General features: G+C 42.9%; 1 protein-coding gene across 2 annotated transcripts in view; it reads right to left on the bottom strand.

The window, feature by feature from the left end:
- The window catches only part of SDCCAG8 (SHH signaling and ciliogenesis regulator SDCCAG8), a 125,962-nt gene that overhangs the window by 8,679 nt on the left and 99,498 nt on the right, over positions 1–17,785 (bottom strand). The gene's annotated exons all lie outside the window — the stretch shown is intronic.

The following is a 17,785-nucleotide window of genomic DNA, read 5'->3' on the forward strand; positions in this document are numbered from 1 at the left end:
CTTCTGCTCAGAGAAGAGCTATTTTACACCTCATGCTAGAGCATTGTACATCAAGAGCAAAATTAGATCCAAATACATTGTTGTGCTTGTGCAATTTAAGAATCTCTTGCAGATAAGGCTCCCCGACCAATAAATCCCCCACTCCCATTCCAGTACAGAAGACCAAATCCTATGCGAGTCCTGCCACATATATTGGGCCAGATATTGGAGACAGGCCCACGGTTATCATGGCAGTCATGAAGTCCTGAGCCACTCCATAGAAGACAGCCTCAGCACGGGTCAGGTAGCTCAAGTAAGGAGATACTGTTAGGCAGTGGGGTGGATGGTACACTAACAGAATTCCCATTTTGTCTTTTTTACCCAGTACCAGGAACAGACACTCCACACTGGCCATCTGCTGAATGGAGTATCTGGTTAAGGAGATGGAAACTTTATGGATCACAGCTACCTCCTCTCTGCACCACTCAGACCTTGACTGGTGCTTCACCTCATACCCTGGAGGACATACTTGGGAGAGGTTCACACCTCCCCCTTCATCCAACCAGGTCACTATCAGGAACATGTATATTTTCATCTGTGACATGTTTGAGAGAATATGTTGGAACCTAGTCCCTGATGTTGTTTTTTTAAGAAGAAAACTAGCAGGGTTTGGTCTTTAGTGTTCCAGTAGTTATGATGGTGCTAGGATTTATGTGAGTTTAAAATGTGAAAATGCACATGCTCAGAATACTTTTTTTTCCAGTGTTGCTGAACAGGATTTGTGTGTGTGTGTGCATGTTCTGTATCATCTCAGGAATGTAGAAGCAGTTGTAAATCATGAAAAGGGGAGAAATGTTGATTGTGTTCTTCAAAACTGAAATAATATATATGGCTGTCAACTATCCAGTAAAACCATTGAAGTCCGGGGTCTAAAATTACCTGAACTGCACCACTGGTATTGTTCTATTCTTATATTGTTTTTTGGTCTGGGATTTTTACCCATAGTTATTTTGTGGATAAGTTTCCTGTAATTGCAAAGTCCTACAAAAACTGGTATCACATGCCAAGGTCATTGCCATATAATTGAAACTGAATGGAAATTCCCAACTGCATTCCCAGGTTACATAATTCGAGGAATGTGTAAAAGTCAGCAAAACATTTACCACTTATGCATGATTTATTTAGTTTAGTCTTTCCTCATAAATTAATAGTAATGTATAATACATTCAGCATACTTAGTCATAAAAAATGGGAGTAACTGTAAACTTTAAACATTGCAGCAACACAGCCCAACATCCTTTATAATTCTGCACTTTCCCAGGAAAGGAGCAACTGAATGTGGGGAATAGCAGCTGAGTGTTTAAATGCAAGAACTTGCCCTGTTCTCCCGGTTAAGTATTTGCACCACTCCCAACCTTAAAGGGACAGTTGACACAGCTGGGGAAGCCAGAGGCTTCCCTCAATCTGCATTTGCACAGCTGGGTCAGGATGATACCTGGGAGGTAAGCAAGGGTCTAGAGGAGTTAGTCTATTCTATGATGTCTTTTTAAAGTGCTTTTCCATGTTTACTTCTATGTTTACTTCTCCATGTTTACTTCTACAGAGTTCACGTCTGATTCCCTCTCCACTCCCTGAGTGAAACTAATCTTCCATAACTGACTGCCCTGTAGTAAAAATCAATAAATATAGGACGTGACACAGAATTAATCCCCAAAGCTCACTTTGTGGGGGGAAGGCGTCGTATATGAAAAAGATCCCCTGCCTCTCCAATGGCCAGGACTGAGGTGCTAAGTCCAGCAGACACCGTACGGTTACAGTATAGATCAGTCCAGCGCCGTCAGATTACGCATGCAACGGATTTCTACTGTACGCTGCAGAGCTGAATGTGCCATAGAAGTGAGATTGAATTACAACAACTGGCAGCAGCTAAAGCACCAAATCCAATAGCCACGCTGCACTTACTGGCACACATCTTAATTAGGTTTTAATATAAGTAATCTGATAACTACTCCTGGCTGGCCGGAGCTGAACTGTCAGCACTGAAGCTTTGTTATTTAGCTGCTCTTCCCGTATATGGTGGGTGGCAGCCTCCCTACTGACCCTTGTCAAAGAACCCCATCTGCTGGTTACCACGGTAACTGAAGGAGACCAATTGAGCTAAAACAGAGGCCCTTGGAATAAGGTCTGCAGCCAAAGGAATTTTGCAAAAGGGGGTGGGGTGGGGAAATCACTTAGGTAAAGGAGCTTACACACTGATCATAGGGTCTTGGGGGGTAATATAGTTCCCCACAGGAAAGAAGCAGTAAAATTATCTATGCCGGAGATAGACAAAAGTGATTCTTTCAGAGAGTTGAAGGTAGTTTGAAAGTGAGAATGAGACATGATTGTTTGAGTATTAATGACGCCGTCGCTTCTGGAAAGCACAGTTTTTAGAATTCTGTAGTGTTTGAAAACCTCCAAAAGCTGTTTTGACAGAAAACAATATTTCCTTTATTTTTATTTATTTATTCAATTAATGAATCAATCTATAGCTGAAGCTCTCATGGCAACCTATATAATAAAAACGAACACAACAGAACCAATAATAAAACCAGTAATATTTATTTATTTATTTATTATTTATTTATCCTATTTATACCCCGCTCCTCAGCCAAAAAAGGCTCTCAGAGCGGCTTACACTTAGCAAAAAAGACAGTCCCTGCCCTCAGGTTTACAGTCTAATACAGATATGACACACAAGGAACAGGAGTTCAGGAGGGAGGGAGGGGGGGAGGAGAGAGAGAGAGAGTCCAACAGGAGCAGGCCATGATGTTTCTTCTGCCTGCTCCTGTCCCCTTGTTCTTTCTTCTTGATATAACCCACATCACTTAAAAGCAAAAAAATTAAAAGGAGCAACAACAATAATTTTAAAAGCAGAAATCAATATCAGGACAGCTAAAAATGGGGGACAATTTTACAACACTTTTTAAACATATTTTTATTTATTTATTTTATTTAGTAGATTGATATACTGCTAAAAATATTTTAAAATATCTCTAATTATAAGTAAAACAAGCAAGAGCTAAAAATTAAAAGGTCAGAGAGAATGTCTCCACCTGATGCCAGAAAGTCAATAAAGTTGGCACCAGACAGACCTCTCTAGGCAAGGAATTCTACAATTTGGGGGCCACCATAATTCGGGGGCTAGGCATGAGTTAAGTACGTCCACTGCCTCTCCTTGATCTGATGAAAAAGAGAGAGCTTTGTGTCATCAGCACTGCACTCTAAGGGTAATATTCAATGGAGTCCTTGCAGTGGCTCCGCAGCCCCTACAACTGGCAGCTAGGATGCAGTGGTTTGGGCGGGGTGTGTGTGCCACAATGAGTAGAAATGCTTGTTTTTGTCATTGCAACGCTTCCCCCTGGAAGTGTTACACTGCAGCTGCCAGTGGTAGGGGCCAGTTGTGCACACACCAGAGCCAGTGGGCTTGGGCCACCCACACAAGGACTCCATTGGATACTGCCATAAAACTCTGGATGATCTCACTCAGTGCTTTTATGTAGATATAAAATAGCACGGAGGACAAGATAGAGCCTGGTGGCACCCCAACTCATAAATGTCACAAGAACATAAGAAGTGCTATGCTGGATCAGACTGAGGGTCCATCTAGAACAGCACTCTGTTCACACAGTGGCCAACCAGCCAGGGATGAACAAAGCAGGACATGTTGCAACAGCACCCTTCCACCCATGTTCTCCAGCAACCGGTGTATATAGGTTTACTGCCTCGGATACTGGAGGTTGCACATAACCATCAGGGTAAGTAGCCATTGATAGCCTTCTCCTCCAGGAATTTATCCAATCCCCTTTTAAAGCCATCAAAATTGATGGCCATCACTACATCTTGTGGTAGTGAATTCCATATTTTAACAATGGGCATGGCCAGACGGGGGGGTGGGGGCGGAGGGCAATGAACTCGTGATTTTATGATCACGAGATCGTCCCCCTCATCTACACGTGGCGTGGAACGTTCCAGGAGGAAGAGGGCATCGACCCCGCCATTTGGGACTTTTTTTAAAGAAGGAAAATAAGCGCATGAGTGTTCAAACGAAACTGTAAGGTTTTCTTTTTTAAAAAAACGTTGCGCTCCCCTAGGATGCCCTGTGCGTCATGTGGACACACAGGGACAATCCCAGGTCTATCCCCGGGACATCACCCCGTCTAGACATGCCTACTGTTATGGTATCAAGCCAAAATTCCATTGCACTACCTTCTCGAAATACTCATCCAAGTATGAGTGGAACTACACAAAGCTCTACTGCCCACACCCAACCTCTCCAAAAGAATATCATGGTGAATGGTATCGAAAGCCACTAAGAGGCCCAGGAGAATCAACAGGGTCTCATTCTCCTTGTATTTCTCCTGACACAGATAATCTTGCATGGCGACCAAGGCCAAAATCAAGCCTGTACCACAACAGAAATGTATCTAGAAAATCCCTTTCATCCAAGAGTGTCTGGATCTGACTGGCACCACCCACTCGAACACTTTGCTCAGGAAGGGGATATTAACCACCCAGCCTAAAGTTATTAAGATCTGGCTCCAACATTTTTTTTCCAGAAGAAGTCTCACTACTTCCTTCTTTTAAGGAGGCTGGGACCACTTTTTCCCATAAGGAAGAGGTAATAACCTCCTGGATCCAGCCAGTCATCCCTTCCCTACAAGATGTAATAGGCTACAAGGGGCGAGGGTTGAACAAACAAGTGGTTAGTCAACTTTACCAAGTAACATGTCCACGTTCTCTGAACCTAAAAACTGAAAGTCATCCAACACTATCCAACCAGGCTGTGCCCTGGATACCTTCACAGTTTGAACTGCCTGAACTGTGGAATCTAAGTAATGATGAATGCAAGTGTACATTTTTTTCCTGTAAATACGTTACAACATATGCTACCAAAGGTTCTGTCAGATTGCCCACCAGGCCAGATCCCAAACGACCTGACTACTTGAAAAAGCTCTGCTTGATACTGATATTTTAGAAAGGGCACACAGTATGGAAAGTGATGACTTCCTACAGCCACTTCTGCTAAAGAAACTTCAATTTTAATTCTCTTATCTATCTACAGACCTAGAGCTGAAGGTAGTTGGTAGGCACTCCCAAAAGGGGTTCCTTTTGGAGCGTCTATTGGGATAACAATCTGGGGAGTTGCTTTAAATACCACAAGGTGAATTTTCAGATGCCAGTTTGGGGCCAAATCCCAGGAATAGCATATCCCTAGGTACAAGCAAGTTATGATCCAGCCTGTGATGATCACCTTAGTAATTCCCATCACCCTCAAAAAAGATAGCAAGACTTCAGGGCAGGTAGGCAGGAGACTTGAAGCAGGGCCCTCAAGTCTCCTGCCAACTAGCTTTTATATTGGGAGGACCAGATTACAAAAAGCAGATTCTTTACAACCATGGTAGAAATTCATTGAGTACTGGAGACAAAGGAACTACTGGAATATAAGGAAAGAAGTCTTATGTGGTTTAAAATGAAACACCATTAATTAGATAGATAGATAGATAGATAGATAGATAGATAGATAGATAGATGAAGAAATGTGAAGATTATTTAAATACCAGCAGATTAGCAAAATGGTAAATTAAAAAAGTATTAAACTGATAATTTGTTTTAAAAAATAACAATGAATGTACTTAACTTTGATTTGGTTTGTACTTTATTTTCCCTCAGAATTTGATGTAATATTCCCTTATAAATTATTATTATTATTATTTATTATTATTATTATTATTATTATTATTATTATTATTATTATTATTATTATAATATTAAGGTCTAGCTGTCCTAGTATTGCAGTGCTTGCAGTTGGAATACAGCATGGGGAAACTGCAGTGCTCTCCCCTGAGAGAGATTTCAAATTAAGGAATAAGTCAACCCGTGACCTTTGAATATTCAAGATAAACACTAAATACAGCACTTTTAACATGCAAAAGGTTTTACAATGTTCTATCCATCCCATTAAACACCTATGTAGTTCCTAAATTCTCAAAGGTGTCTTTCAGTTTAGGGCTTCACACATTATTATTTTCCTCTTTTGAGATATCTTTCAGTAGGAAGGTAGGAATTTATGGTACTATGTGAAGCACAGCATATTTTTGACTCTGCAAATTCATGGATAGGCGGAAAGCCATGCAGAAGCAGTCCAACCTAAGCATGTATGGTCCAAAATCCAGTTGTCCTCAACTTCACACATTATAGTAAACAATTTTTATGCTGGAAAATGATACTCTGTGAAGTTCACATCAATGAAATGAATACAAAATGCTTAAATGTTTATTTTTAAAGCACTGCTTGCTTATTTCATTATTTTCATTCATCAGATTTACTGCTCTCACATCTAGATCCAAAATTATACTTTTTCAGCTTCTGCCATAAAACAATAATCCTTTCCTTCAAAATTTCAAGCTAATCATTTATACTATTTTAAGACAGCATTGTGATCTTTTCTTTTTAAACTCAGAAGTAAACTCCACTGATCTCAATAGATTATTCCTTAGTAAGTATATTTAGGATTGAAGCATTAAGAGTGAAAAATGATTTACAATATTTATTTCAACATTACAACTCCCTTCAGAGAAAGACTATCATTATTCCCATTTTAGAAATGGAGAACTGAGGCTGAGACAACCATTAAAGTGTGGATCTACAAGAGACCTTGGATTTGAAGTCAGGACTCCTACTGAAAGTCTACTCTAGCTCTTTGGAATATTTAGGGCTCTGTGATATATAGTCATGAGCACCTTTGCTTAACAAATGACTATTTAAAATGTTTTCTTTTACTCAAAATGCCTTTACTGTTTCTATATAGAAACATTATGATTTCTTCCTTCTCCCTCGTTTTCTTCCACATCTTTGATGTACCAAGCTTTTAACTAAATTTTAATGTGACACTAACAAAATCAGTATACTAACTCAATCCTGAACTACGAAGATTGTCTGCTGCAAGCTGCCCATTCTGAGCCATCTTCTTCAGAAACACTTTGCCTTTAAAAAGAGCCTCCCAGCATGAGCTTCATGAGAAGTGACACATAGCAGACAGTGCATGTGGTGTGTGAGCATGCTGCGCAGAATGAAAAGAGAATTCTTTACTTCGTTTTTGATGGCATGTGCAGAGCGTATGGGAGGCTCAAAGAGACATCAGGCATTTCAAGAAATGTACAAAACAATGTTGATCAATGTATCAGCTTTTGTTAATTCTGTTTGTTTGTTGATCACTGTCTCCATTTTTTTTAAAAAAAATAATCTCCATTTGTAATGTTTTGCATATATATATATATATATATATATATATATATATATATATATTAGAGAATTCCTTTGGATCAAATCCTGGAGCCTTAAGATGCCAAATTCTAGATGAAGACTGAAAGGACTGCTGTGATGGGCAAAACACCCCATTCATTTATGATTTGCACAATCTGCCCTCTGATGCAGACACATCACAATAAGCCTAACTTTTTAAACAATTAATTTTAGTAGAGCAGGCAGGGGAGATTCATGCATAATAAAATTCTGTTATACGTAAAACAATTCTGTATTCGTTTTTGTTCCTATAGGTGCTTCATTTGTGATGAGAAGCAGATGAAAGAGACATGTATGAAAGAGCTTTGTGTGTCTGTCATATTGTATTTTCTGGGAGTCAAGTGAAAAAGGCACATTGCACATGCTATTCATGATAAGATAAATGAATCCAGACATTACCCAGAAGTGCAAGAAGCAGAAGTCACATATGTATCTGCTTTTTGTTGCTTTTCATAATGCTCAAATGTATTCTATCACACGAAGCCTTCTGTACAATTGGTACAGTGTTAATGCAAATAACACACAAACTTTTTTGTTATGTATTTACGTAAGAATCATACTCTACTTGTCAGTTTGCAAACCCCCTAGGGAGGCTAAAGAATAGGAAATCAAATGATTACAAAAAGAATCAGAATTAATTCAATAAATAGTAAAATCAGATGTGCTGTAAAAAAATAAAATAAAATAAAATATTCCTAAAATTTATACAACACCTTTCAAATGGCCAATAAGCAAGGTGGCTCACAAAAGAGTAAAAAATTACAAATATTACAACCCCCCCTCAAAAAAAAAAAAAAAAGCAAAGAATAAAAACTCCAGTCAATCAAACTTATAGCCACCTTGACCATTCCCTCTTCATCCAGTCTCAAACCCAGCCACCCCCCACACTTAACAGTCAGTGGTATGAAGGTGTCCTTTTTCCTTAAAAAAAATTTTTTTTTTACAAGAAACAGAGTTGGGTGGCCAGGTACACTACATCTCAAAGAATTGTCTCAGACTCCAGGCACACACCCTATTTTCATTTCCCCAGAGCGTCTCTGGGCCTGGCTGCTCGACCCAGCCCCCTGAAAAAGAGAAGATGATGATAAAGAAATGCTTTCGTCAGCATGCCCATGTCACATGCTGACTCCAGGCCTGTTTCCCATCACACCACAGCTCCCCATCAACTGCTGCTATCTCTGTTGTTCATCTGGGAATTTTCCAGGCTTAAGGGCTTCTGGATTCATACCCCAATATCTGGCCTTAAGAATGCCAGTATTAAAAGTTAGCAATATTTCAAAGCATGGGAAAATAAAAAGGGTCTTTGCTTGGTAGTAAAATGTTCCAGGCACGCCTCCCTTGGAGGGCATTTCACTACCAACAAAGCTGTCTCTATGGTTGCCATCCATTTTACCACTGATGGTGCAGGTGCCCAGAGAAGAACCTCAGATGTACATGTCAAGCAAATTGATATGGTAGAAGACACTTCAGCAGTGCTTTAAAGGTATGCAACAGCTCTTTGAATTGAGCCTGGAAGTGAACAGGGAGCCAAGAACGTTGTTTCGAAAGAGGAGTGATGTGATCCCACATCCTGATTCACATTAACAGTCTAGTAGTTGTATTTTGAACTAATTGGAGCCTCTGGACTGTCTTCAAAGGCAGCCCCCGTGTACAGTACATTGCAGTAATCCAACTTTGAAGTACCAGGACATGGATTACTGAAGCTAGGCTGTTTCTGTCCAGGAGAGGCTGCAACTGGTGTATCAGACTTAGCTGATAAAAGGCACTCTGTGCCACTGAGGCCACTTAAATCTTTAGTGACAATGATGGATCTATGAATACCCCCAAACTGCATACCTAATCCTTCTAGGAGCTAGTTGAACACCATCTTCCTGACAGATGAACCAGCCACCAATATCACCTCTGTCTTGTTGGGATTTAACTTCAATGTATTAGCCCTCATCCAGTCCATTACTGCTTCCAGACACAAATTCAGCACTTGCTCTGCCTCATTTGACAAGATATGAAAGAGGGATAAAGCTGAATGTTGTCAATATATTGGTGGCACCATACACCAAACTTCCTGGTGATCTCAGTAGTTTCAGGTAAATTTTGAATGGAGGAGGTAGTATAGAACCATAAGGCACTCCACAGTACAAGTATCACAGGGCTAAGTAAAGTCCCCACAGGGCCAAGCTAAAGGCTCTGCTCCAAGTAGGAACAGAACCACTGAAACACCATGTCTCTAATTCCCAACTCAGAGAGCCTATCCTGAAAGATACTATGGTACTGAAAGCCACTGAGAGGTCAAGGAAAAACAGGCATTAGGCCCTGTAAAAAAAGTGTTGGGAGGCTCAGATTTGTTCTTCACTTGTTCCTATCCACATAGTAAATCTCACAAGACAATCCTAAGCATATTTCCTGTGTTCCCACTGTTTTCACTGGGGTTTACTTCCAGGTAAGCGTGTTCAGAATTGCATTCTCACAGCATTTCAGGCATCACTGATTACCAGATTCAGAATATCTGCATAGCATCCTTTCTGAAAGACAGGTTGCTTACCTGTAACCGTAGTTCTCCGAGTGGTCATCTGTGCATTCACACATATGGGCTCTGCGCCTGCGCTGAGCTAACAATCGGAACTTCTAAAGCTGAGAACGTTCAATTTGGGCGGGAACCCCTCCCCCACCGTCATGTGCACATGCACTGCAGGTTCCCGCCCATCTCCTCAGTTTCCGAGACCGACTTGCTGGTCCCAGATCCTAGGAGATAGTACCTCTATCGATGCTGAAGTATATCGACACCGAAGAGGGGACGGTGGGAGGGTTGTGTGAATGCACAGATGACCACTCGGAGAACTACGGTTACAGGTAAGCAACTTGTCTTTCTCTTTCGTGGTCTCTGTGCATCACACATATGGGAGATTACTAAGCTGACTTACCGGAGGTGGGTCGGTGTTGGCTGTCATTACTGAAGGATTGCAGAAAGAACAGCTCTGCCGAAGTTGGAGTCACTCCTGGCTCTGGTATCGAGTCTATAGTGAGTGACAAACGTCGCCGGTTTGGACCATGTCGCTGCCCGACAAATTTCTGGGATAGAGACACCCCTAGCGAAAGCTGTCGACGCGGACATTCCCCTGGTTGAATGTGCCCTTACTGGTTGCGACAAGCGAAGGTCTTGGAGCTCGTACGCCAATTTAATGGTGTGTACGACCCAGGCAGCGAGTCTTTGGGTCGATACCGGTAGACCTTTCTTAGGGCCTCTGTAGCAGACGAAGAGTCGTTGTGTTTTTTGGTATGGAGCCGTCCTCCCTTTATAGAAGGCTAAGGCTCTTCGAACGTCAAGGGTGTGTAATGTCTTCTCTAAAGGTGAAGTCGGTGATGGGAAGAAAGTAGGTAAAATAATGTCCTGGTTGACATGGAATTCAGAGACCACTTTAGGATGGAAAGCGGGATCTGTACGGAGGACTACCTTATCATTGTGGAATATAAGGAAAGGTGTGTCAATACGGAGGGCTGCGAGCTCGCTGGTTCTTCGTGCAGTTGTAATAGCAATTAAGAAGGCTACCTTCCAAGTGAGGAGCCTTAAGTCTACAGTGGCTAAGGGCTCGAATGGTTTGTCGAGAAGAGCTTTAAGGACTATTATTATTATTATTATTATTATTATTATTATTATTATTATTATTATTTATTTATTTATATAGCACCATCAGTGTACATGGTGCTGTACAGAGTAAAACAGTAAATAGCAAGACCCTGCCGCATAGGCTTACAATCTAATAAAGCAAGACCCTGCCGCATAGGCTTACCGACAAACTCCATTGTGGAGTGAAGTCTTTTATCGGTGGAGCTAGATTGTTAACTCCCCTTAGGAATTGTCTTACGAGAGGGTGCAAAAATGCTGAATAACCATCAATCGTAGGTTTATTTGCTGAGATTGCCGCTAGGTAAACTTTAAATGATGCTAGTCTGAGGCCTTTCTGAAAGAGGGAGTTAAGGAATGCGAGAACTCCCAGAATTGAATCGTCGTGTGGGTTCATCTGGTGTTCGGAGGTGAAGCGAAGGAAGCTATTCCATTTAGCCATGTACACCTTCCATGTCGATGGTTTTCTGGCTGCTTGCAAGACTAGTGCTACGTCTGATGGTAGACCTGCCGGTCGTGCCCGATTTTCCATGCCGTGAGTCGCAGTGACTGTAGGTCTGGGTGTCGAATTTTCCCCTTGTGCCGGGTTAGAAGCGGCATCGAGGTTGGTAGGTGGACGAAACGGTTGTTCGATAGGTTGAGGAGAGGGGCAAACCAGGCCTGCCTGGGCCACCATGGGGTTATCAGTATTCCCTTGGCTCGGTCTGTCGTTATCTTGTGTAACGTTCGAGCTATTAGCGGTATTGGGGGGGAAAGCGTAAAAGGGTAGGTGACTCCAATCGATCTGGAATGCATCTCCCCTGGAGTTTTGGCCTATGCCTCCTCTGGAGCAGTACGGTGGAGGACTGCATTGTGAGGGGTGGCGAACAAGTCTATGGACGGTTGTCCCCATTTTTGAAAGAGTTGTGAGAGAGTGGTTGGATCCATTTCCCACTCGTGTGAGATCGTTATCTTCCTGCTGAGTGAGTCGGCAAGAATGTTGTCCTGTCCTGGAATGTGGATCGCTGTTATGTGTATCCCCCGTGGAATACACCAGTCGAGAATTTCCACTGTTTTCCGAATCAGTGCAGAAGAGTGGGTTCCCCCTTCCTTGTTCAGATGCCATAGTACGGTGGTATTGTCGGTGAGGATCTGTGTATGGTTGTTTGTTAATAGATCCTCGAAGGTGAAGAGGGCTTTCTGGACGGCGAGCATCTCTAGGAAGTTGATGTGTTTCCTGCGCTCTGCGCTGTTCCATATTCCCTGAGTTTGGAGGGGTGCACAGTGGGCACCCCAACCAAGCGTCGATGCGTCGGTAGTGAGGGTGTGAGTCGGTGGTGCCTGTGTGAATGGCATTCCGAGAGTGAGATTGTTTTTGTCTTGCCACCAAGAGAGGGACATCCACACTGTTGATGGAATGTTGAGATAAAGTTTTCTGGCATTTGTTGTTGTTGTTGTTGTTGTTGTTGTTATTATTATTATTATTTATATAGCACCATCAATGTACATGGTGCTGTACAGAGTAATTATATTATATTGTTATATTCGGGAATGACCTGATGAACCAATTCTGTAGGGTTCTCATACGGAGTCTTGCCCATTGTACTACCAACACAGTTGCTGCCATGTGGCCAAGAAGACGTTGGACTTGGAAGGCTGTTGTCGGTTTGTTCTTGGATAGTCAACGTGCCAAGGCGACTAGTGTGTCTCTTCTGTTGGGGGGAAGGTAGGCTCTGGCAGTCGTAGAGTCGAGAACTGCTCCGATAAACTGTATTCTTTGTGTTGGAAACAGTTGGGACTTCTCTAGGTTTATGTAGAGGCCCAAAGCTTTCACTGTTTGAGTGACTTCCTTCAGTGCTTCCAGGGGGGAAGGGCGGGTCGAGGCTGCTATCAACCAATCGTCGAGATAGGGATAGATTTCTATTCCCTTTTTTCTGAGATAGGCACAGACGACAGCGACACACTTTGTGAAAACTCTCGGCGCCGTTGACAAGCTGAAGGGAAGGACGTGGAATTGGAACATCTGTGTTCCCACAAGGAATTGAAGAAAGTGACGATGTGCAGGATGAATTCTTATATGAAAGTATGCGTCCTTGAGGTCTATGGACGCGAACCACATGTGTTGCTGTAGAAGAGGTAGGATAGTAGGTAGGGTAATCATGTGGAATTTTCTGACCTTTATGAAGCCGTTGAGATTTCTGAGGTCTAGGATGGGACGAAGACCTCCATCTGCCTTCGGTACCGTAAAATACCTTGAGAGGAAGCTATTCCTTATATCGGGATTCATTCTTGTGATTGCTCCTTTCTTTAGGAAGATGGATATTTCCCTTGCAAGGGGTAGACAAGGTGATGTTCTTCTTACGGTACCGACGAGAGGGAGTGCTTCGAATTCTATTTTGTATCCGTCTTGAATAATGTTCAGGACCTAGATGTCCAATGTTATGTGTTCTCAATTAGTAATGAATGGTCGAAGTCGGTGGCTGAAGTCGTATGATGAGCTGGGTTGGACGATGGGGGAGTTGGAGTCAAAGTCTACGTTTGGAGGCGGTATCCGGTTTGCCGTGGGACTGTCTGTATCACGGGTATGTTTGCTTCTTTTGGCGTTGTTGTGGTAGTGCGCGCTGGAATCTATCTGAGTATTGCCTGTTTTGAGGGAAAGGTATATTCCAAATGTCTGGTTTTGAAAGTTGAGGGTTGGTATTGAGTTATACCCATCTTTTTTGCTGTTGCCCTGGCCTTCTGTATCGAGTCCATAGTTTCATCTGTGCTCGTGTTAAACAGTCCTTCGCCATCGAAGGGGAGATCTTCGATGCGGGATCTGGCTTCTGGTGTTATTGATGCCAAGCGAAGCCAAGCATGGCGACGAAGGGCTATTGCTGCTACCATGGCTTTGGCATCACAGTCGACCTGATGTCTGGTGGTGCTAATTTGTAATTTGGAAAGGCGTGTGGCTTTGTCTTGAAATACATGGGCGAGTTTTCTCTTCTCCTCAGGAAGATAATCGCAAAGGGAGCCCATTTTCTCCCAAAGGAAAAGCTGATAGCGGGCCATGGTGGCCTGATAGTTGGCTACCTTAAATCCTAGTGCTGCGGAAGAATAAATTCTCTGGCCCATAAGGTCTAGGCGTCTTCCCTCCTTATCTGATGGAGAGGCATGAGCTCTTTGAGATTTGCCCTGAGAGGATTCCACGATAATGGAATTTGGTTTGGGGTGCATGAAAAGGAATCCTACATCCTTGTCTTGTATACGGTATAGAGATTCTAGTTTTCTTGATGTAGGCGCCATTGTAGCGGGGGTCCTCCAAGATAATTTGGCTGTTTGCAGCAGAGTGGGAAGAAAAGGAATAGATACCGGTGCTGTAGTCTCGGTATAAATCGCATCAAATACAGGGTCTTCAATCCTTTCAATGGGTTGATGGGTTTGGATTCCTAGGGATTGTGCCATCCTCAAAATTTGATCAGTGAAGTGGAAAGTGTCTTGTGAAGGCGAAGAGCCCTCTGGTGTCTCGACGGCCTCAACAGGTAATGGTATAGATGGTTGTAAGGACGATATTGATGTTGCGTCAGAGATGTAATCATCGTCAGACTTTGAAGACAGAGAGATATGATCGTCATCCTTCCTAGTATGGGTGGATGGTGGGGGTGGAAGTGGGCGGTCTTCGAAAGATGGTGCTATAGATGCTATGGCCGTAGGTTTGTGCCACTGTTGGAGAGAAGTGGTCTGTGTTAGCGAGATCCCACGGCGCGGCACCGGTGGAGGTTGCTCAGGTGGTTTGGAAATAGTAGCGGAAGGGAGCCAGCGAGGTGTCGAAGAGCGCGAACGGCTTTCCTGGTTGTGTTCGATATCATGATAGGATCCTTGAAGCCCTTGTTGATTGGACGGTATCAACCATGCTGAGGACCGGTTCCAACTTCTATCCCCTGCGGGAGATCTCGATCTCGAATTATAAGAATCGTGTCGGGACCTGTTAGATATTGTAGAAGGGTTTGCGCTATAAGCCAAACGTCTGGGAGATGGCTGCTGTGGAAGGTCTATCACAATGATCGGCCGTGGAGAGGAAGAATCTTGAATCTCTCCTTCAGAGAGGGACGCGGTGTTAGGTCGGCTGATTCTCGATGTCGACAGTGGGGCGTCGTGTCTGGAGACGGAGCAGCGGCTGTGTGCTGGAGTGGACTCTCTTTCGTGTCGAGAGCCTTGTGTACTGCCGGATTGAACCTCGACATCGACGGTGTCAGTGGGTTGTTTGTTTGCGGAGGCAAAAGAAGTGGTGTCGACGGGCGCTGTGGAGAAACAATAGGCGTTGGGGATGTGTGAGCGACCCCCGATTTTTTTGCCTTTTTTGCCTCGTGCTTGGCTAGATCAGGCTTTCTCTTTTTTGCCCGTGCCTTTTCTAGAGAAGAATGCTTGTCTTTCGGCTTTTTTAACGGTCTGTCTTGCCTTGTTAGGTCCAACCCACTGGTTCCTTCTCGGTGTGTGGGTGGAGTGGTAGACCTTTTGGTGGACATAGTTTTCGGTTTGTCGACTGCAAGCAAGGCGTTCTTCCACAAAATTGCCTTAAGGCGGTCTGAGCGATTTTGGCGAGTTTGCTTTGAAAAACTCATGCAGTGGGCACAAGACTCAGTTATGTGAGACTCGCCCAGGCATAGAAGGCAGAGGGAATGACTGTCTGCTGGGGGAAGCTTGCTGCGACACTTAACGCACTTTCTGAACAGGGCCTTTAGTGCCATGCGTTATGATTATAATAAAGATAGAAATAATTTTAACAATATATATATATATATATATATATATATATATAATTTATTTATATAGCACCATCAATGTACATGGTGCTGTACAGAGTAAAACAGTAAATAGCAAGACCCTGCCGCATAGGCTTACATTCTAATAAAACAATAAGGAGGGGAAGAGAAAGCAACCAGGCACAGGGTAGGGTAAACAGGCACTGGGTAGGGTAAAACTAACAGTATAAAGTCAGAACAAAATCAAGTTTTAAAAGCTTTAGGAAAAAGAAAAGTTTTTAGCTGAGCTTTAAAAGCTGCGGTTGAACTTGTAGTTCTCAAATGTTCTGGAAGAGCGTTCCAGGAATAAGGGGCAGCAGAAGAAAATGGACGAAGCCGGGCAAGGGAAGTAGAGACCCTTGGGCAGGCGAGAAACATGGCATCAGAGGAGCGAAGAGCACGAGCGCGGCAATAGTGTGAGATGAGAGAGGAGAGATAGGAAGGAGCTAGACAGTGAAAAGCTTTGTAGGTCAACAGGAGAAGTTTATATTGGATTCTGAAGTGAATTGGAAGCCAATGAAGAGATTTCAGAAGTGGAGTTACATGGTCAGAGCGGCGAGCCAAGAAGATGATCTTAGCAGCAGAGTGGTGAACAGAAACCAACGGACTGATGTGAGAAGAAGGAAGGCCAGTGAGAAGAAGGTTGCAGTAGTCCAACCGAGAAATAACCAATGCACATATATATCCTAATATATATATTAGGATAGAAAAGGGAAGAAAAGAACTAACAAGAACTAACAAGAAGACTACGAACGTTCTCAAACAACACTGGTAAGTAAAACTGGAGCGAAGTCCCGAGCATGTTACCAGCAAGGCGGTTGAAGAGAAACTGAGATGGGCGGGAACCTGCAGTACATGCACACACGACGGTGGGGGAGGGGTTCCCGCCCAAATTGAACGTTCTCGGCTTTAGAAGTTCAGATTGTTAGCTCAGCGCAGGCGCAGAGCCCATATGTGTGATGCACAGAGACTACGAAGGAGAATTATATGTGTTTGCATAAACTACAGATTTGTCCACAAGTTACATGTAAACAACAGCTGTTTTTTTCCAGGCCACTACTCACGTGGATCTCATGGACAATACTAGCTGTTTAACCATGTGCGCACTTACACATGATTCATAAGTGATACTATGCCCATGTAATTTTTAATGAAAGTGGTTTCAAAATATAAATGGCAATGCTATAAGATGCCCTTAGTAATAAAAAATGAAGGGTGGGGAATGGGATGGCAGAAACAATATAACAATAACCTAACCTTTACCTAAAGGTGGTTACCTTGTATTAATATAGAGGTCTATAAACAGGTAGAGATACAGGTGTCAAATAAATGGCAATGTCAAAGTGGTGTATTTAAATGCTATTCTCTTCACCACCACCCAATTAAAAAGCTAAATGTCCACCAACACAGCACAACCTGATTGTAAGACACTGGTTGAAAACTTTTATCAAAGTGACCAAATATCTTCAATTCCATGTAAAGCTGATTGCAGGTTCTCTCTGGAGTTGGAAATAAAGAAAGGTATATAAACAAGGGGGAAAGCCTCAGCAGCTTGCTGTGTAGTAAGAAAAAAGAGTTGAGAAATCAAGTCATGGATTTTCCAATATATGAAAAAGAATACAGAAATGAGTGGGAGGGGGAAGGAGAGGGAGGGGGAGAGGAGAGAGAAAGGATGAAGCAGTAGGCGCCTGGGGGCCAATTGCCTCTCCAGCAGCGGTAAGGCTGTTACTAGGCTTGCAGTACCATTTGTTCCATTACACAATCTCCTGAAGCCTTTTACAGAGAGCTAAAACAACTGCCTGTACCAACACGACACATGGCTTTCCATCCCAACTCTTTGCTAATCCAGACGCTCCAACCATCTTTCTTTAAGATGCCATATGGTTGGCAGAAGCCTGTAGATCTAGCAGCACATCTGCTTGTACGTTACTTCTTCCCTCCAAGGCTCCCTGTTCTCCCCCCCAAAAAAGGGGGGGAAGGAGCAAGTAATTTTAATATTGTTAGCAGTTAAAGGAACAGATTTAATAATATATATATATGTGTGTGTGTGTGTGTGTGTGTGTGTGTGTGTGTGTAAAAAGAA

The sequence above is a fragment of the Elgaria multicarinata genome, chromosome 4 (assembly GCF_023053635.1).
Source record: "Elgaria multicarinata webbii isolate HBS135686 ecotype San Diego chromosome 4, rElgMul1.1.pri, whole genome shotgun sequence".
NCBI classification, from domain to species: domain Eukaryota; kingdom Metazoa; phylum Chordata; class Lepidosauria; order Squamata; family Anguidae; genus Elgaria; species Elgaria multicarinata.